The sequence below is a fragment of the Oncorhynchus tshawytscha genome, linkage group LG02 (assembly GCF_018296145.1).
Source record: "Oncorhynchus tshawytscha isolate Ot180627B linkage group LG02, Otsh_v2.0, whole genome shotgun sequence".
Classification (NCBI taxonomy): domain Eukaryota; kingdom Metazoa; phylum Chordata; class Actinopteri; order Salmoniformes; family Salmonidae; genus Oncorhynchus; species Oncorhynchus tshawytscha.
Window position 1 is genome coordinate 16,524,722 of NC_056430.1, and position 12,627 is coordinate 16,537,348.

Below are 12,627 nucleotides of genomic sequence, written 5' to 3' on the forward strand. Positions count from 1 at the left end.
CATGAGGGAAGGATGCTTTGTTGCGAAATAGGACGCCAATTCTAGATTTAACTTTGGTTTGGAGATGTTTGATGTGAGTCTGGAAGGAGAGGTTACAGTCTAACCAGACACCTAGGTATTTGTAGTTCTCCACATATTCTAAGTCAGAACCGTCCAGAGTAGTGATGCTGGATGGGCGGGCAGGTGCAGGCAGTGATCGGTTGAAGAGCATGAATTAGTTTTACTTGTATTTAAGAGCAGTTGGAGGCCACGGAAGGAGAGTTGTATGGCATTGAAGCTCGTCTGGAGTGTTGTTAACACAGTGTCCAAAGAATGGCCAGAAATATACAGAATGGTGTCGTCTGCGTAGAGGTGGATCAGAGACTCACCAGCAGCAAGAGCGACATCATTGATGTATACAGAGAAGAGAGTCGGCCCAAGAATTGAACCTTGCGGCACCCCCATAGAGACTGCCAGAGGCCCAGACAACAGGGCCTCCGATTTGACACACTGAACTCTATCAGAGAAGTAGTTGGTGAACCAGGCGAGGCAACCATTTGAGAAACCAAGGCTATCGAGTCTGCCGATGAGGATGTGGTGATTGACAGAGTCGAAAGCCTTGTCCAGGTCAATGAATACGGCTACACAGTATTGTTTCTTATCGATGGCGGTTAAGATATCGTTTAGGACCTTGAGCGTGGCTGAGGTGCACCCATGACCAGCTCTGAAACCAGATTGCATAGCGGAGAAGGTGCGGTGGGATTCGAAATGGTCGGTAATCTGTTTGTTGACTTGGCTTTCGAAGACCTTAGAAACGCAGGGTAGGATGAATATAGGTCTGTAGTAGTTTGGGTCTAGATTGTCCCCCCCCCCCTTTGAAGAGGGGGATTACCCCGGCAGCTTTCCACCCTTTGGGGATCTCAGATGATATGAAAGAGAGGTTGAACAGGCTAGTAATAGGGGTTGCAACAATTTCAGCAGATCATTTTAGAAAGAGAGGGTCCAGATTCTCTCGCCCGGCTGATTTGTAGGGGTCCAGATTTTGCAGCTCTTTCAGAACATCAGCTGACTGGATTTGGGAGAAGGAGAAATGGGGAAGGCTTGGGCGAGTTGCTGTGGGGAGTACAGTGCAGTTGACCGGGGTAGGGGTAGCCAGGTGGAAAGCATGGCCAGCCGTAGAAAAATGCTTATCAATGAGGGCTAATTATAACTGACACAGTGCTCTTCATTCTGACCCTGCATGTGTTTACTGAATGTTAGTGTGGAGACAAACAAGAGTTATAGTGGGAAATCATACAAGCTCATAATAATCTATACTTCTGACCCTGTCCTACAGGTTTAAATACAAATCTAGTTCTTCATTCTTCTTGTCTTTTATGATTGAGAATGAGATCTCGACTAGTATCCCTCAAAACTATACCGATCAGTGGGCTGGAGAAATGTGTCTGTGCTCATAATGTGATGAACTACATCCAAAGGATCATGATGGTCCATGACTTTCATATATCCTATAGCAGCTGGAGGGATGGGGACTGGAAGAAGACTGCCTGTCCCTCTCAAGGAGTCTCACTCATCAATCTCTCAATTCAAGAGCTTTTCTATCGTGCACCTCTTAGCCGAGTCCTACATGCCTTTCGGGCTTTGGAAGACTAGCTGGGCCTCTTTATGAAGAACCTTGGGACAAATATATTGTCAAAATAACCAAATGAAATGAACTGATCTGAAATGGATTGAAAGTTGGTGCAAGTCAGGCTGCTGCATGGTAGAAAACATACTTCGTTTTGGCCAGCAAAAACGTAGCTACAGCAAGTGTAAGGAAATTCTGATTCAGAGTGTTAATTTTTCAATCAGAAAGTTTTCAGACCCCTTGACTTTTTCCTAATTTTGTTAAGTTACAGCCTTATTCTAAAAACTGATCAAATTGTTTTTTTCCCTCATCAAGCTACATATAATACACCACAATGACAAAGAAAATATGGTTTTTAGAAATAATAAATCAACTGAAATATCACATTTACATAAGTATTCAGACCCTTTACTTAGTACTTTGTTCATGCACCTTTGGCAGCCTCTAGTTTTTACAGCTTACAACCTTGGCACACCTGTATTGGGATGTTTCTCTCATTCTTCTCTGCAGATCCTCTCAAGCTCTGTCAGGTTGGATGGGGAGCGTCGCTGCACAGCTCTTTTCAGGTCTCTCCAGAGATGTTCGATCTGTTTCAAGTCCGGGCTCTGGCTGGGCCATTCAAAGACATTCAGAGACTTGTCCTGAAGCCACTCCTGCTTTGTCTTGGCTGTGTGCTTAGGGTCATTGTCCTGTTGGAAGGTGAACCTTCGCCCCAGTCTGAGGTCCTGAACACTCTGGAGACTCTGTTCTAGGATCTCTCTGTACTTTGCTCCGTTCATATTTCCCTCGATCCTGACTAGTTTCCCAGTCTCTGCCACTAAAAAAACATCCTCACAGCATGGCGCTGCCACCACCATGCTTCACCGTAGGGATGGTGCCACGTTTCCTCCAGACGTGATGTTTGGCATTCAGGCCAAAGAGTTCATTCTTGGTTTCATCAGACCAGAGAATCTTGTTTCTCATAGTCTTAGAGTTCTTTAGGTGCCTTTTGGCAAACTCCAAGTCATATGCCTTTTACTGAGGAGTGGCTTCTGTCTGGCCACTCTACCATAAAGGCCTGATTGGTGGAGTGCTGCAGAGATGGTTGTCCTTCTGGAAGGTACTCCCATCTCCACAGAGGAACTCTGGAGCTCTGTCAGAGTGACAATGGGTTTCTTGGTCACCTCCCTAACTAAGGCCCTTCTCCCCGGATTGTTCTGGCCAGGCGGCCAGCCCTAGAAAGAGTCTTGGTGGTTGCAAACTTCATCCATTTAAAAAACGTTGGAGGACACTATGTTCTTGGGGACCTTCAATGCTGCATAATTTTTTGGGTACCCTTTCCCAGATTTGTGCCTCGACACAATTCCTTCAACCTAATGGCTTGGTTTTGCTCTGATGTGCATTGTCAACTGTGGGACCTTATATAGACAGTTTTTTACAAATAATGTCCAATCAATGGAATTTACCAAAGGTTTACTTCTAATCAAGATGTAGAAACATCTCAAGGATGATCAACAGAAACTGGATGCACCTGAGCTCAATTTCGAGTCTCATAGCAAAGGGCTTGAATATTTATGTAAATAGGTTATTTCAAATCAAATCAAGTGTATTTATATAGCCCTTCTTACATGAGCTGATATCTCAAAGTACTGTACAGAAACCCCGCCTAAAACCCCAAACAGCAAGCAATGCAGGTGTAGAAGCACGGTGGCTGGGAAAAACTCCCTAGAAAGGCCAAAACCTAGGAAGAAACCTAGAGAGGAACCAGGCTAAGAGGGGTGGCCAGTCCTTTTCTGACTGTGTCGGTGGAGATTGTAACAGAACATGGCCAAGATGTTCAAATGTTCATAAATGACCAGCAGGGTCAAATAATAATAATCACAGTAGTTATCAATGGTACAGCAAGTCAGCACCTCAGGAGTAAATGTCAGTTGGTTTTTCATAGCCGATCATTAAGAGTATCTCTACCGCTCCTGCTGTCTCTAGAGAGTTGAAAACAGCAGGTCTGGGACAGGTAGCACGTCCGGTGAACAGGTCAGGGTTCCATAGCTGCAGGCAGAACAGTTGAAACTGGAGCAGCAGCACGGCCAGGTGGACTGGGGACAGCAAGGAGTCATCGTGCCAGCTAGTCCTGAGGCATTGTCCAGGTCCTCCGAGAGAGAGCGTGAAAGAAAGAGTGAAAGAAAGAGAGAATTAGAGAGAGCATATTTAAATTCACACAGGACACTGAATAAGACAGGAGAAGTACTCCAGATATAACAGACTGACCCTAGCCCCTCGACACATAATCTACTGCAGCATAAATACTGGAGACTGAAACAGGAGGTGTCAGGAGACACTGTGGCCCCATCCGATGATACCCCCGGACAGGGCCAAACAGTCAGGATATAACCCCACCCACTTTGCCAAAGCACAGCCCCCACATCACTAGAGGGATATCTTCAACCACCAACTTACCATCCTGAGACAAGGCCGAGTATAGCCCACAAAGATCTCTGCTACGGCACAACCCAATGGGGGGCGCCAACCCAGACAGGAAGATCACGTCAGTGACTCAACCCACTCAAGTGACGCACCCCTCCTAGGGACGGCATGGAAGAGCACCAGTAAGCCAGTGACAAAGCCCCTGTAATAGGGTTAGAGGCAGAGAATCCCAGTGGAGAGAGGGGAGCTGGCCAGGCAGAGACAGCAAGGGTGGTTCGTTGCTCCAGAGCCTTTTCGTTCACCTTCACACTCCTGGGCCAGACTACACTCAATCATATGACCCACTGAAGAGATGAGTCTTCAGTAAATATTTAAAGGTTGAGACCGAGTCTGCGTCTCTCACATGGGTAGGCAGACCATTCCATAAAAATTGAGCTCTATAGGAGAAAGCCTTGCCTCCAGCTGTTTGCTTAGAAATTCTAGGGACAATTAGGAGGCCTGCGTCTTGTGACCGTAGCGTACGTGTAGGTATGTACGGCAGGACCAAATCGGAAAGATAAGTAGGAGCAAGCCCATGTAATGCTTTGTAGGTTAGCAGTAAAACCTTAAAAATCAGCCCTTGCCTTAACAGGAAGCCAGTGTAGGGAGGCTAGCACTGGAGTAATATGATCAAATTTTGGGGTTCTAGTCAGGATTCTAGCAGCCGTATTTAGCACTAACTGAAGTTTATTTTGTGCTTTATCCGGGTAGCCGGAAAGTAGAGCATTGCAGTAGTCTAACCTAGAAGTAACAAAAGCATGGATTAATTTTTCTGCATCATTTTTGGACAGAAAGTTTCTGATTTTTGCAATGTTATGTAGATGGAAAAAAAGCTGTCCTTGAAACAGTCTTGATATGTTCGTCAAAAGAGAGATCAGGGTCCAGAGTAACGCCGAGGTCCTTCACAGTTTTATTTGAGACGACTGTACAACCATCAAGATTAGTTGTCAGATTCAACAGAAGATCTCTTTGTTTCTTGGGACCTAGAACAAGCATCTCTGTTTTGTCCGAGTTTAAAAGTAGGATGTTTGCAGCCATCCACTTCCTTATGTCTGAAACACAGGCTTCTAGCGAGGGCAATTTTGGGGCTTCACCATGTTTCATTGAAATGTACAGCTGTGTGTCATCCGCATAGCAGTGAAAGTTAACATTATGTTTTCGAATGACATCCCCAAGAGGTAAAACATGTAGTGAAAACAATAGTAGTCCTAAAACGGAACCTTGAGGAAAACCCCAAAATGTACAGTTTATTTGTCAGAGGACAAACCATTCACAGAGACAAACTGATATCTTTCCGACAGATAAGATCTAAACCAGGCCAGAACTTTTCCGTGTAGACCAATTTGTGTTTCCAATCTCTCCAAAAGAATGTGGTGATCAATGGTATCAAAAGCAGCACTAAGGTCTAGGAGCACGAGGACAGATGCAGAGCCTCGGTCTGACGCCATTAAAAGGTCATTCACAAGTGCAGTCTCAGTGCTATGATGGAGTCTAAAACCAGACTGAAGCATTTCGTATACATTGTTTGTCTTCAGGAAGGCAACAGCTTTTTCTAAAATTGAGAGGAATGGAAGATTCGATATAGGCCGATAGTTTTTAAATATTTTCTGGGTAAAGGTTTGGCTTTTTCAAGAGAGGCTTTATTACTGCCACTTTTAGTCAGTTTGGTTCACATCCGGTGGATAGAGAGCCATTTATTATGTTCAACATAGGAGGGCCAAGCACAGGAAGCAGCTCTTTCAGTAGTTTAGTTGGAATATCGTTCAGTATGCAGCTTGAAGGTTTAGAGGCCATGATTATTTCCATCATTGTGTCAAGAGATTTAGTACTAAAACACTTGAGTGTCTCTCTTGATCCTAGGTCCTGGCAGAGTTGTGCAGATTCGGGACAACTGAGCTTTGGAGGAATACGCAGATTTAAAGAGGAGTCCGTAATTTGCTTTCTAATGATCATGATCTTTTCCTCAAAGAAGTTCATTAATTTATTACTGCTGAAGTAAAAGCCATCCTTTCTTGGGGAATGCTGCTTTTTAGTTAGCTTTGCGACAGTATCAAAAATACATTTCGGATTGTTCTTATTTTCCTCAATTAAGTTGGAAAAATAGGATGATCGAGCAGCAGTGAGGGCTCTTTGATACTGCACGGTACTGTCTTTCCAAGCTAGTCGGAAGACTTCCAGTTTGGTGTGGCGCCATTTCCGTTCCAATTTTCTGGAAGCTTGCTTCAGAGCTCGGGAATTCTCTGTATACCAGGGAGCTAGTTTCTTATGACAAATGTTTTTAGTTTTTAGGGGTGCAACTGCATCTAGGGTATTGCACAAGGTTAAATTGAGTTCCTCAGTTAGGTGGTTAACTGATTTTTGTCCTCTGATGTTCTTGGGTAGGCAGAGGAAGTCTGGAAGGGCATCAAGGAATCTTTGGGTTGTCTGAGAATTTATTGCACGACTTTTGATGCTCCTTGGTTGGGGTCTGAGCAGATTATTTGTTGCGATTGCAAACGTAATAAAATGGTGGTCCGATAGTCCAGGATTATGAGGAAAAACATTAAGATCCACAACATTTATTCCATGGGACAAAACTAGGTCCAGAGTATGCCTGTGACAGTGAGTAGATCCGGAGACAAAACCCACTGAGTTGATGATGGCTCTGAAAGCCTTTTGGAGTGGGTCTGTGGACTTTTCCATGTGAATATTAAAATCACCAAAAATGAGAATATCATCTGCTATGACTGTTTCTGATATTTAATTTGTAATACATTTTCTAAACTTTCTTAAAACCTGTTTTCGTTTTGTCATTATGGGGTATTGTGATGTCTTTATGGGGTATTGTGATGTCATTATGGGGTATTGTGATGTCATTATGGGGTATTGTGATGTCATTATGGGTTATTGTGATGTCATTATGGGGTATTGTGTGTAGACTGATGAGAAGAAAAAAGGTGTCTGAATAATTTCTGAATGCACTGTACAGGGTTGCATGTGTGATTGTAGGTTACAGTGAACATCGTAGTTTACGAGCTCTAACATGAAGGACTAGTGGAATAAAATGACGAAAATGGTAATAAAATACTTAAGAAATATAAATAGCACTATATACATCATAACTGTAGCAGTGATGAATAAAGAAATGTCCATTGTGGTGGAGGCAGAGTAAAGACTGCTGAGGAGATGGGGGGGAATGACCATAGGGGAGGAAGCAACATGACCATTTTATAATAGTAATAATAATATACATATTAACAACTGCAACAGTGATGATTGTCGTTGGGGTAGAGCAGGTAGCTGAGTACCAGGACGGGGGGTGCAGATAGTTGACTAGTGGTGGCTATTCAGCAGCCTGATGATCTGAGGGTGGAAACTATTGCCCAGACTTTCAGTTTTTGCCATGATGGTCCTGTACTGCCTGCTTCTGAGTGATTGAAGCAGGGAGAACGGGGCATGGCTTGGACAGGAGGGAGGACGGGGCATGGCTTGGACAGCTAGGGAGGACGGGGCATGGCTTGGACAGGAGGGAGGACGGGGCATGGCTTGGGCAGGAGGGAGGACGGGGCATGGCTTGGACAGGAGGGAGGACGGGGCATGGCTTGGGCAGCTAGGGAGAACGGGGCATGGCTTGGACAGGAGGGAGGACGGGGCATGGCTTGGACAGGAGGGAGGACGGGGCATGGCTTGGACAGGAGGGAGGACGGGGCATGGCTTGGACAGGAGGGAGGACGGGGCATGGCTTGGACAGGAGGGAGGACGGGGCATGGCTTGGACAGGAGGGAGGACGGGGCATGGCTTGGACAGGAGGGAGGACGGGGCATGGTTTGGACAGGAGGGAGGACGGGGCATGGCTTGGACAGCTAGGGAGAACGGGCATGGCTTGGACAGGAGGGAGGACGGGGCATGGCTTGGGCAGCTAGGGAGAACGGGGCATGGCTTGGACAGGAGGGAGGACGGGGCATGGCTTGGACAGCTAGGGAGAACGGGGCATGGCTTGGACAGGAGGGAGGACGGGGCATGGCTTGGGCAGCTAGGGAGGACGGGGCATGGCTTGGACAGGAGGGAGGACGGGGCATGGCTTGGACAGGAGGGAGGACGGGGCATGGCTTGGACAGCTAGGGAGAACGGGGCATGGCTTGGACAGGAGGGAGGACGGGGCATGGCTTGGGCAGCTAGGGAGGAACGGGGCATGGCTTGGACAGCTAGGGAGAACGGGCATGGCTTGGACAGGAGGGAGGACGGGGCATGGCTTGGACAGGAGGGAGGACGGGGCATGGCTTGGACAGGAGGGAGGACGGGGCATGGCTTGGGCAGCTAGGGACCCCGATGATGTTCTTGGCCTTCCTGCGACACCTGGTGATGTAGGTGTCCTGTAGGGCAGGCAGTGTACACCCAATAGTGTGTTAGGCAGCACGTATCACCCTCGGAAGTGCCTTGCGGTCCGTGGCGGTGGAGTTGCCGTACTGTGATGCTGCCGACACTATGCTCTCCATCCTCAGAATGATATATTTTGTTATGACCAATGAAAGGCTTATTGGTGTTATAAGACATGAATTACGACTTAAGGCCAGCTTATGCCAAGAGGCCAGAGCATTTGGATTGGTTGGATTGAGGGAGAGAGTGGTTCTGTCTGTGCGTGGGCTGGGTGCTCCTCCTCTCGATGCTCTCCGCATGCAGAGTGAAATGCACGTCAGGCTCAGAGGCTCTTAGCCGTCCTGCCATCACATTAAAGAGCATCTTAATTAGCATTAAAACCCAGTGATAAGGGCTTAATGAAGGAATTAGTAGATAAGACAAAGTCTGGAGCTTATTCTTCTACACAGTCACAGACACACAGACAGACAAACACACACAGTCATACACACACTGACACTGGCACAATTTTACATTCAGAAACAGAACTGGGTCAGAAGTCATATTAAAAGGCCTGAAAGGAAATACAGATATGAATTAGAATTAGCTCCTGCTGAATGAAAGGCAGGTGGTCACGCATGTTGACATTTTGTACATTTTGTACTGCTTATATAAATTGGAGGCTGTTACCCTTCTTTAAACTCTCTAAATAGGGCTGCTTAAAGCTTTCAACTCAAATTGTTGTCCAAGAATTTGTTGGTTGGAGGTCTTAGTTGTGTTGTGTGTTATTCCATAGAAATATGATGTGCCTACAGATTTGAATGAGAATCTCTCTTTGACACAGTGATGAAGACCTGGACCTGAACGAATATATCCTTGATCGTTATATCCAATATATATCCAGTATATTCCAAATATTGTACACATCACATCTCAAAGCACTGTGTTAACTCTGTACTCTCTGAGCCTTGAGAACGGTCTGTTATTGTTCGTTCTTCAGTGACAACGACGCACACACCTGACTCCCATTCATATAATCACAAAATGAAAATGTGGTTCTCACACAGTCTCTCCTAAATTGGACACATATTTCTACGTCTCTCTCTCTCTCTCTCTCGCTCTCTCTCTCTCTCTCTCACACACACACACACACACACACACACACACACACACACACACACACACACACACACACACACACACACACACACACACACACACACACAGGGGGCAGATGCTTTCCTGTCCTCCCAGAGGAGCATGTCACATATGCGGAGAGTGACTGTGCTGGTCACATTAAACACACCATGTGCACTGTGTGTGTGTGTGTGTGTGTATGTGATATGTGTGTGTGTGCATGCCTCGGGAAGCCTAGGAGACTTAAAAGCAAACACATACACATAAAATATCACGTTGGCAATATCTACAGCAGTGATTTACAAATGTGTGTTGTATTCTTTGTATACAAAAGAACAAAATGATATTTTATTCATGTGTAGGGGCCTACATTTTGATAAAGTATCCCTCTTTTGCCAAGAGACAGAGCATTCATCATTTGGTCTTTAATGTGTGTCAGTCTTTGGATATTTCAGCACACTGACTATGATACCATAGTTCCAACTGTCATAACAATAGATATTTCTGTTGATGTGATGAATTATCTGTCAAACAGCCAGCAGTAGGACATCGTCTGCTGGTCAAATGGAGCCACACAATATACAGTGGGGCAAAAAAGTATTTAGTCAGCCACCAATTGTGCAAGTTCTCCCACTTAAAAAGATGAGAGAGGCCTGTAATTTTCATCATAGGTACACCCAAGTGGTGTTTTCACTGGCCTGGTTGCCTCTTACTGCCTATAGACAGCTATGTGTGGACTGCAGGGCTTAGATACTGTGTATGTACTGTATATGAGTATTCAATGCTTATTGCAATTAAACTAATGGGCCTATAATGAAGACATCTGAACCAGTACGCATGCACACTAGCAATGCTCCCTGTTCTGATTGCCCCCATCATCATGTAGCCCAACCTTTAACGCAAAGATGTCAAGCCTCAGCCAGCCAAATGTCTTGTTAATCTTAACTGGCCAATCGTAGCCTGGTGTACTGTATACTACTAAACTGGGTGGGAGGCGGGACATCACAGTATAGAGGCAGAGACGAGATTAAGACCTGAATCAAAAGCGGATTAAAATGTGTTTGTGTGTCTGTATGTATGCGTGTGTGTGTGTTTGTGTGTGTGTGTGTGTGTGTGTGTGTGTGTGTGTGTGTGTGTGTGGGCTGCGTGGGTGGGTGGGTGGGTGGGTGGGTGTGTGTGGCTGCGTGGGTGGGTGTGTGTGTGTGTGTGTGTGTGTGTGTGTGTGTGTGTGTGTGTGTGTGTGTGGCTGCGTGGGTGGGTGGGTGGGTGTAGGGCCATCTCCTCCAGTGTTGAACACAAACACATACACACGTACGCCCACTTAACATGAAACTGTTGTATTATAAACACGTTCACACACTGTGCACAATAAATCACATGCAAATAAGACTTAATGTGGGTTAACATGTTTATTATGCCTGTTGTGTCTCATTGTCAAACAGCCCCTCTGAAATGACATTAAAGCATCTCGATTAAGATGAATCCACAGGTTCTGACAGACTGTAGTGTCTGAGGTGATCGTTTCAAACCACCATTCCCCAACAATGAGAAGAAGGTGATTGTTGGGTTAATTCGTCTAAGTGTGTATCCTTCTCACTTAGACGAATTAGTGTGCCAACTCCGTATCCCAGGCCAGCGCTTCTAATCATCTCCCTCTGATCAGCACAGAGATACCGTCAGGAAAACCTCATCTGCAACAACCAGAAACAATCCTGCCTCTGAAATCGAGCAATAGAGCATAAACAAAGAAACAGTTCAAATCCCACCTAAGATGCTTTGATTATATTCGCCTCAACTGTGATTGGAAGCAGAGAGCTTATCACAGAGCCCCCTGTCTGAACCACCTAAAGCTGTGCCCAGGGCAGCAATGAACCGACACCACAGGTTACATTTGGGGGCAGGAGCAAAGCTCAAAAGGAACCATAAGAGAACTCATCCTGTACTCTAACACTGAGAGGGTAATATTAATAGTTGGCACGACTGCTATTAAAATAAACATAATTGTATTAAAAGACATAATGCAGGGCCTGTTTACAGTCAAAAACCACCCAATTGGGTTCTTTGGTAATCCAGCACTAGGTAAGTATTGGACAGAACACATGCTGGGTTCATTTGAGTGTGTTGGATTCTCATACTTTCTACAGAAAAAACATTTTTGCAAAAATAATGATTATATTATTAATCGATTGACTATGACTTTTCAAATGACCCAGTATTGCTACCTGCAGTGTTAGTGGCAGGTAAATGTTGCTTCAGCCATTCCAGGACCTGTGACCAAAGATGAGCTACATATGGACAGTACCAAAATATATGATCTAATGACTCTGCCTCCTCACAGCAGAATCTGCAGAGCTGGGAAGATTGTGTTCCTCATATATATAACATTCTATTGGTTGCAAAAATTTTGTATAATAATTTTAATTGAAAAATACTATGTTTTAAATGCGGCATCATTTTGCATGTCAATTCATAAAACATGTGCCATGGAAAATCTCTTCCCAACTATTTTGTAATTTATATGGCACTGCTGTCAATTTTTTGGTCCTTAAATGAAACTGGTATATATTTTTATTTAGCACAATTTTCTTTAACCAATTTTGTTCTTTAATGCAGGGCAGACAGACAAGTTCCTTACTTCTCCCCCTTCCACTTAGCTCTTCCATTTTGGGTAGAGCAGACATTTCCATATGTTTGAGTTAGCTGCAAGTGTGACATAACACCACCAGTCCTATTTATCAATTACAAAGATTATACTTTTTTTTTTAAATGTTATCGAAAAAATATTAATATATTTTTTATCAATTAGTACATAAATAATACAATTAGTATATTTGTTGTATTATTTGCTCTGTATTTTCTGGTGGATTAAACTGAAATTGCAAACAACTTTCTATGGCTTGTTTAAAAATAACAATATTTTGGAGATTATTTCGTTTTCAAATAACCGAAAGTGAGCAGTTGTAATCTGAATAAAGGGAAAAAGGCCCTTCTCGAACATGGGATGACACATTGGTACAAATTTTCCAGAGAACCAGTTCGGATTTAAGTATAACTTTTGTATGACTGATACCTTTAGTGAGAGGTCTAATGCTTTAATATTTAATAAT